General features: G+C 50.8%; 1 protein-coding gene across 1 annotated transcript in view; it reads right to left on the bottom strand.

Annotated features, from left to right (window-relative positions):
• LOC119386051 (interferon-inducible double-stranded RNA-dependent protein kinase activator A-like) overlaps positions 1-8,401 on the bottom strand; it is a 28,936-nt gene that overhangs the window by 19,854 nt on the left and 681 nt on the right. The gene's annotated exons all lie outside the window — the stretch shown is intronic.

Genomic DNA, 8,401 nt, shown 5'->3' with positions numbered 1-8,401 from the left:
CTACCTCGGCGGCACTGCCTTTGGGCAAGGCCTTTGTCTCGGCGTAGCGGGTGAGGTAGTCGTTGCTACGACGATCCACTTGTTGCCGGAAAGTCGACGTCGGGAACGACCCAGTAGGTCATCCCGATTTGCTGGAACGGCCGGTGAGGTGGTTCGATTGGCTGCAGAAGTCCCGCTGGCCTAGTCGGCGGTGTCTTCCGTTGCTGGCAATCTCGCAAGTCTTAACGTAGTGGGCGACGTCGGCAGGAAGGCGTGGTGGTCGCTCACAACTTTGAAGGGCCGGCCGTAGATGTAGGGGCGAAACTTCGATGTAGCCCAGATGATGGCCAGACACTCCTTTTCTGTTGTGGAATAGTTGATTTCTGCCTTGATAGCGACCGGCTAGCATAACTGAGACCCTTTCAATCGTCGGTTTCTGCACAAGGACGGCGCCGAGTCATACGCGCTTGCGGTCGGTGTGGATTTCCGTATCGGCGTGCTAGTCGAAATGCGCAAGTATCGGAGGCGTCGCAGGCGTCGTTTCAATTCTTGAAATGCCTGAACTTGCGACGTTCCCACCTGAATTCGACGTCGGCCTTCGTGAGTTGCGTCAGTGCTCGGCGATCCGTGAAAATCCTTGACGAACGTCTGTAATAGGCGCACAGCCGAGAAAACGGCGTACGGCCTTCTTGTCGGTGGGCGTCGGGAAGTCAGCGATGGCAGCTGTTTTCCGCGGGTCCGGGCGAACACCATCCTTGCTGATCACATGACCCAAGAACAAGAGCTCCTCGTACGCAAAGCGGCACTTTTTCAGGCTTCAAAGTGAGTCCGGAGGTCTTGATTGCTTGAAGTACAGCTTCAAGGCGCCGAAGGTGTTCGTCGAAGTTTGAGGAAAACACTTCTAGGCTATATTACCCGATAATGCTGATGCGTGTGGTGTCCACATAAATCCATCACACGTATGATCTGGTCTCGCAGCTCGCATTTGACGGGTCAAAGCGTCCGCTATCCAGCCAGTTAACGGTCGAACACTGGTGAACATTTTAAACAAAACTAACTTTAAGGGGAGATGCTACCTCGAAGACACTTTTTCTTAATATTCACCGAGAGCAATGAAACTTGAGCTGCTTATAGAACTTTTTATGCTGATTGTCAAATATATATATTTTTCTTGCAAGTTGCATACTTTTAGTTCTGCAACATGACAAAGTGAAAAACTGAAGCATTTTGCCCCCCCTCTTTTCAGACCTAAACTTCAATAATTTTTACAACTGATAGTTCATAATGTTTCAATAAGTGCGGAATGCAAATAACTAATTAGAAGTCCATACAAAATATGTACTAGACGTGAAAAATTTTAACGTTGGAAGTTCATATTTCTCCGTACCCTAGTAAAAGTTTACATAACTTTTTTTTATTTTATAATAAGAATATCGAAACTTAAACAAGATAATTGCATTTCTCGTACTTTGGAAAAACTTTGGGAAAAATTTCATGCAGATCTGAGCACCAGAAGTACCCGAAAAAGGAGGGGCACATTGACAAAAATGGCAAAATTTGTGTTTGAGAAAAACGAGTTTTTAAAGTCAAATTGCATGTTTATTTATCAAAGATGTCATTGAATGCAACGAAATTTGTACACAAGAAAGAACAATCCTCCTTGTAGTGGCCACTGCCATTAAAATGCGCCAGCACCATAGGTTTGGCCCTCACAGGCTCTTTCGGCTGACTCCTCGACAAGAGATTTTTTCTTCAGATGCACGCCGACGGGCCCTTGCTTCTCCTGTTAGTTTTTGAGACATTTTTTTCTGGCGTGGGCTGTCCCGTGATGTGCCAAGAGCAACCAATCATGAGACGGGAGCAACGCCAAGCTCTTCCAGAACACGTTCAAAAACTGGAGTGCCCTCGATAAACCAACATGTTCAGGGCTGTCACATCAGCAATCAACGAAGACTCGTCGTCCTGCGATGTTTCCTTCGTCTTCCGAAGAGTCAGATCTTTTCTGGGAGGCACTCACAAATTCGAATGCCAGCGGCAAACATCGTCGGACGCATCGGCGTCACTGCCACTACGCCTTGCGGCAGCAGGACGATCTTTTTCGTGGTTTGAGTGTCGGTGCTGTGGGTGTGGGGGGTGATTTGCGCCGGCGGCCTCGGAAATTTGTGCCGGATCGCGTGAAACTTCACAGCCGGTGACCGGCTTGCCTACGGCTTTCTTCTCATCAAATAACGGATAAGCACTCGAGAAAAGCGTTGTTCAGCTGCGCTGCTCGACGAGACACGGATCCTGCAAGTAGGCTTCACAGCACACACAGGCGCGCAGCGGCCAATGGCGGCTCCCGATCCGTACCACGTGATTTAAAGCCAGTCGCGGCGCTCGAAGAAGGCGGCAAAAGCGTGCTTCTCTTTATTATTTCTTGCGCTGCAGCAGCGCGGGAAACCGTTGTTATTTGAAGAGTGAGGCTCGGCTCTTCGCCTCATGCGGTCGACAATGGTGAGCGGCGGCGCATTATCAGCGGCAAGGTGCTCGAAGATGACACACTTTCGGCCTTTTGACAGCCACCTTGTGCTCTTTAGACGCAATTTTAAAGCATTTCCAGTTGAGTCTCGACATTGATTTTTCTTTTCAGAACAGTAGAGGTACTAATCTTAACAAAACAGGCGAAAACAAAAAATCGATAATTTTTTAGAAAACTCGTGTTTTTCGACCCGCATCTCCCCTTAATTAGCAGGAATAGAGATACATTTCATTTAAGACATTCACAAGCACTCGGTCCCCGTAAAAAAGCGGTGCTGTTGGTTGGGCTGGTGGGGCGAGACTGCCCCTTGCGTTTCTTCTTTCGTCGGCGGCGTTTTCTCACTCTCCATGAGCCGACAAAGGCGACGCCGAGCTGCACTCTGATGGTCGCACGTGTCGCCCGTTAAAGTGGGTAACAAAGGAAGGGGTTCGAAGATAAGAAGGGACCCCCCAGTCGGGACATATTTGGGGAAAGGACGCTCCTTCGGCGGGAAAAGACGCTCCTTCAGCGGCACTTCAAAGGCAAACACACACAGCACATGGCCGCTCGCTTCAAGAGGGGGCAGAACACTCTCCGTCTGGTGTCTGCGGTTGTTAGACGCCACTGTTGAATAAAGGTGAAAAGAAGTGTACCACTTCTGATATCGGTCGGCAGAATGTCTTGATTGCGCCATTCCTTACTTCTTGCGTTTCTTCGTGTTAAGTGGTGGAGCTTCCTCTGCATGACCTTGACGAACAGCTCTTTCGTGAAGTTGACGAAGCGTTCTCTTGTCTCCAGGTTCTTTCGTAACGTGCGTCGCAGCGAGTAGAGTCGAGAAAGAGCTTGGTCTCTGTTGTTCGGAAGCCGACCTCTCGGCGAGCGAAAAGGCAGATGGGCGACCCAGTTGTTTGACCTGTCTTCTATGGCGAGGGCGCGCTCGTTGTCTTCTCGCGTTGTCTTGAACAGATTAGGTGCTAGGGAGTCATCTGATGGTGTCACTGATGAGAAATCATTCTGGGCCCGATGTCCATCCGCAGCGCAGAGAACCGGCGCTTCTTTCACGTTGAAATGTTTTGTGCATGGGTTGATCGGTGGTCGTTCGTTGTCCAGAAAGTGTGTCTTAAACACATTTACAGTGCCTGTTTTGCGTGCGCGATCCACGCAAACGTCTCCGACAATGACCCATCCGAGATCGAGCCTCTGTGCATAAGGAGCGTCGAGCGGCCCGTTTATGGTCTGGCGAACTTTGTGAACTCTGAGTACGTCTCGGCCGAGGAGAAGCAGTATTCTTGCCTCCTCTAGAGGCGGAATGTGAGTTGCAATGGCTGACAAGTGAGGGTAGTTCCGTGCGGCATCTGGTGTTGGAATTTCTTCCTGTTGTCAGGAATGTTATCGCACTCGAGAAGAGGCGGGAGGGGAAGCTTGACCATCACCATATACGCTCCGTACGAAGAAGCCGTGAGCGATCTTCCAAACAACTTCAGTGCTGCCGGAACAAGTACGTAGTGTGTACCTGGTGGGTGTCCCCTCCACATTGAACTCGTCGAGAAGCTCTGGCCTAACCAACGAACGGTTGCTCTGCTCATCGAGTATAGCGTATGCTCTGAGTGTCGATTCAGGCTTGAGACTGATGAATCACATCCACGAGGCAGATTTTAGCACATGATCTGTAGCTATCGTTGGCGCTGCTACCTCGGTACGCCGTAGATGTGACTCTTCCTTTCGAATGATGTGCAGAGCTGTTGTCGCTGTCAGCAGGCTCCGGCGACTCTGAGCACGGAGATGATGGGTGGAGCGCTGTTGCATGGTCACCACTGCTGCATATATGGCACTTCACGACCACCTTGCATTGCCACTGCGTGTGGTTGGCGGATAAACAACATCGCAGGCAGATTACCCTGCGCTCTGAGGAAGGTTATCCGCTCTTCCAATGCTATTTCTCGGAAAGCGCGACACCTTTCAAGGGGGTGGGGTCTCTTGTGATGCGGGCACCATTTTTCCAAGCTCTTCGGCTCAGCAGCTCCTTGGAGAGGGTTTCCTGGAAGTGTTCGAAGGCGTGATCCACGTTTGTTTCCTTGCTGATACGGATGATTTTTTGCCACGAGGTCTTGGTCGTAATTTCCTCTTTTTGTTGTGTGAACGAAGACGACGGCATTTTGCGGTTGAAAGATGAAACTAGGATCATTCCTCATGCTTGCTTGATCTTGAACAAACTGGAGAAAACTGAGAAAGGTGGGAATGCAGTGTTGTGTTGTTGTTTGTATTTTGTTCCCACTGACATCCAATTCTCTTGAAGCCCGGATGGTAACTTCGAAACAATTTTGTTACACCTCTAGCGGTATCCAAATAGCTAAGACCGGCGAGGTACGGATCAGTCTTTGCAGCCTCGAGTTCCAGCAGGAGGTCGCCGAGCTCCTTGCAACTTCGCATTATCCTGGTACGGTATTTTTGGAAAGTCCTCCAACCTCCTCAGCAACGCATCCTCAATTGCCTCGGGACGTCGAAGGTGTCGTCTAGCCGTTTCCACACGACGTTTAAGCCCCTCGAAAAGTCATCGACGTGCACAGATTTCAACCTCGAAACCTGACGTGATGATTCAGGACCAAGCCATTTGATAAGGAGGTCGAGCTTCTCCTGCGCAGAAAGATCTACATCTCTGATGACGCCCTTGAAAGATGACTTCCAAGCACGAAAGTTCTCAGGTCGATCATCAAACTTCGTCAGTCCAGTAGAGAACAAGGTCCTTACGGCACAGGAACTTCAGGACACCGACAAGCTCCGAGCTGGGACTGTTGGGCTGGCGGCGTGTACGCAGGCGGCTGCTGATAATGATGCAAGTCCGTGTGGCGGTTTGCTGCTTCGGCATGCTCCAAGCTCTTGGCTCTCGCGTGTGCAACAGTCGCCCGAAGAGACGAAAGCTCTGCATCACGTATGGTTGCTTGCTCAGTGATGTAGCTCGAAACCCGCTGTGCTCGGTCTATAGGGGGTGCGGGCGCACACACTCCCCGCCATCCTGTTCTACGGCTGCCTCGAGTGCACTTGCCTGCGCGTCCTGCTGCAGCTGCTTCTTTCTCATGCTGCTAAGACTTCAAGTTCGGCCTCAATTCTTGCTTCTCTAGGCGCATCGCGGCCTCTTTACGACCAAACTCAGCTCTGCTTTGACTGGCCTCGGCTTGCTGCGCGTGCCTGCACAGCGGCTAGGCTAATCGTGGAGGAGCCCGATCGTCGTGATCGCGAGGGAAGCTCTTGAGTGGGCCGATATAGAGAACGTGCGACGCTGTTTCCTGTGTGTTGTCGCGTTCTTGCTTGCGTAGCCTCACGTAACTTCTCGCTGACGATCGCCTCACGGTCTGCATCGATTGCCTTTTGGAGCTGTAATTCCTGCCTGGCTTCAGACGTGTTGCCTTGTCGAGAAAGGAAGTGTATCTTGCGGTGACATGCTCGTAGCGCTCGTAACTTGCACGAAGCTGCGTTGCGGCACTGGTGAACTGTCCTTCCTTCGCGCTATGACAGCCTGTGAAGAGCGGTCTCCACGTTCCTCCAAACAACAGTCTAGTTTGCGGCAGTGTTCTTCGCGGCATGTTTCATAAATTTCTTGAGCCTTCACCGAAAGTGTTGCTGTTCTTTGCGGTCGAATGTTTGATGTAGGAAGCTTCATCCTCTGATGTGATATTTCGACACTCATAGCGTCAGCTTGTCCTGATCATTCTTGCGTGTTTCACGTTTTGTCTCGAAGCGGACGTATGTGAAGCAAATGGTGCTAAGCTGCGCGTTGAAGGATGAAATGAGCCCACCTTGTTGCTGCCCTTGTGCTATCAGCGGCTCAACTCCTGGGCGATGTAATCCTTGCAGTGGGCGAATGTCTGGGCCAAAGCGGGGGTCTTGCCGTGGCGACGTATCCCATTGCCAGCGGACGTTGAGTTGGCGGCCGATGGCAGTTGTCTTGCTTTTTACTATGCTGGTCTCGCAGCTCGCATTTGACGGTTCAAAGTGTCCGCTATCCAGCCAGTTAACGGTCGAACACTGGTGAACATTTAAACAAAACTAACTTTAATTAGCAGGAATAGAGATACATTTCATTTAAGACATTCACAAGCACTCGGTCCCCGTAAAAAAGCGGTGCTGTTGGTTGGGCTGGTGGGGCGAGACTGCCCCTTGCGTTTCTTCTTTCGTCGGCGGCGTTTTCTCACTCTCCATGAGCCGACAAAGACGACGCCGAGCTGCACTCTGATGGTCGCACGTGTCGCCCGTTAAAGTGGGTAACAAAGGAAGGTGTTCGAAGATAAGAAGGGACCCCCCAGTCGGGACATATTTGGGGAAAGGACGCTCCTTCGGCGGGAAAAGACGCTCCTTCGGCGGCACTTCAAAGGCAAACACACACAGCACATGGCCGCTCGCTTCAAGAGGGGGCAGAACAACACGGGTTATCTCGCCTTCGAAATTTTGTGTCGGTGCTCCTTTAACCCTTTGCTGTTCATTGTCGGGCCCCGCCCGACATTGCAACACAGTCGCAGCAGCCCGTGGTCGGGCAGTGCTGGACAAGTTCTTTCACAATTGATTCATGCGTGTGTTTTCACACTACATTATGCACCATATGTAAAAGAGTAAGCAAAACATCTTTTATTTGAGCTTTGAGTCTTTTACTTTCTGACCGGAACGGATGGAAGGGGAGGAAATGTTTCAGACCGCAAAGGGTTAATATCTAGCTGTGCAGCTTGATGACATAGCACACCACAAGTAAGCATAGACCGCTTATAACGTAAGTCGCCGGAGTCGAGAATATCCGCACTATAAGCGGTACCGCACTATAACCAAAACAACCTTCTTCAAAGGCTGCACTTGCGCAAAACGTGTTGAGCATGTAGCCTCGCGTGTCCGGTAATCGACACATGCGATTCGGTGCGCTTACAACCACTTAAATTTCAGAATGTTCAAAAGTTAACCCCCAAAGACCTGCATTGCCAACTAAAAGAACACGGGGGAAAAAAGCCAAACAAAACAAAGCGCCATCGTGGAAATTCGCCGACTACGTTTCAGGCCACCTCGAGGTATGCGCATTACACAGAAACTCTGTTGAATCGCGACCGAAATTTCGCATGCTGAACGGTACCAATCGTTCGATTTCACGGGCCAAGACATTGCAATCGAATCGGGAACCACCATTCGAGAGTTGCATGTGCCAACCATGCCCTTGTTTTCATTAACGATATGATTCCCTTCCCTTCAAGTGCAGCCATCGCAAGGAGTTTCATTGATTCCGCAACAAACCGCAACTTTTATCGCCCGCAACCACTACCGAAAAGCAACCAACGCTGATTAGGCCTAGCCTGCAATTCAGCATGTTGTCATGGGAAGTTTGTCCAAGACAACATGCAGGTCGGACGCCGAAAAGCTCGCACTCAAGCAGTAACCTAAGAACAGCGCGTGATACAAAGTTTGTGGTCACAGCCGGGAGGTCAACGGCGACAAAAGCCCGCCAAGCTCGTTTAAGTCCGCGCACTGGCAGAAAAGGCGAAAGTTCGCGTCATGAAGCTGTAAAACTTTTCAATTTGCAGACGAGGTAGCAAACGTGATACCTGTAGCAAGCGTGATAACGACGACGCTTTTCCCAACAGGAAACTTAAAGCGCACTTGATGAGGACGCGATCGCACGTTCCACGCAAAGCGTGCGGCCGGCAAGCGGCTGGAGCCTTGCCGGCGCAAAGGCTTCTCCGTTGCCTAGGCAACCACCATCCTTCCCCACTCAGTGAGCCTGCGCAGTGCTGCCGCAGTCTTTTTTCTTTTTCTTCCCTCCGCCCCTCGTTCGTTCACTGCGCGTGCCCTAGCCCTTCGTAACGACCTCGTCACTCCCTCCCCAGCGGCGTACCTCTTTTGAGAACCACACTCGCTACCGCGTTTGTCAGAAATATTTTCCCGCAACCGCAT

The sequence above is a fragment of the Rhipicephalus sanguineus genome, chromosome 3, assembly GCF_013339695.2.
Source record: "Rhipicephalus sanguineus isolate Rsan-2018 chromosome 3, BIME_Rsan_1.4, whole genome shotgun sequence".
NCBI classification, from domain to species: domain Eukaryota; kingdom Metazoa; phylum Arthropoda; class Arachnida; order Ixodida; family Ixodidae; genus Rhipicephalus; species Rhipicephalus sanguineus.
Note: the sequence above shows the minus strand (reverse complement) of the source record. Positions and strands in the feature narration are given on the sequence as shown.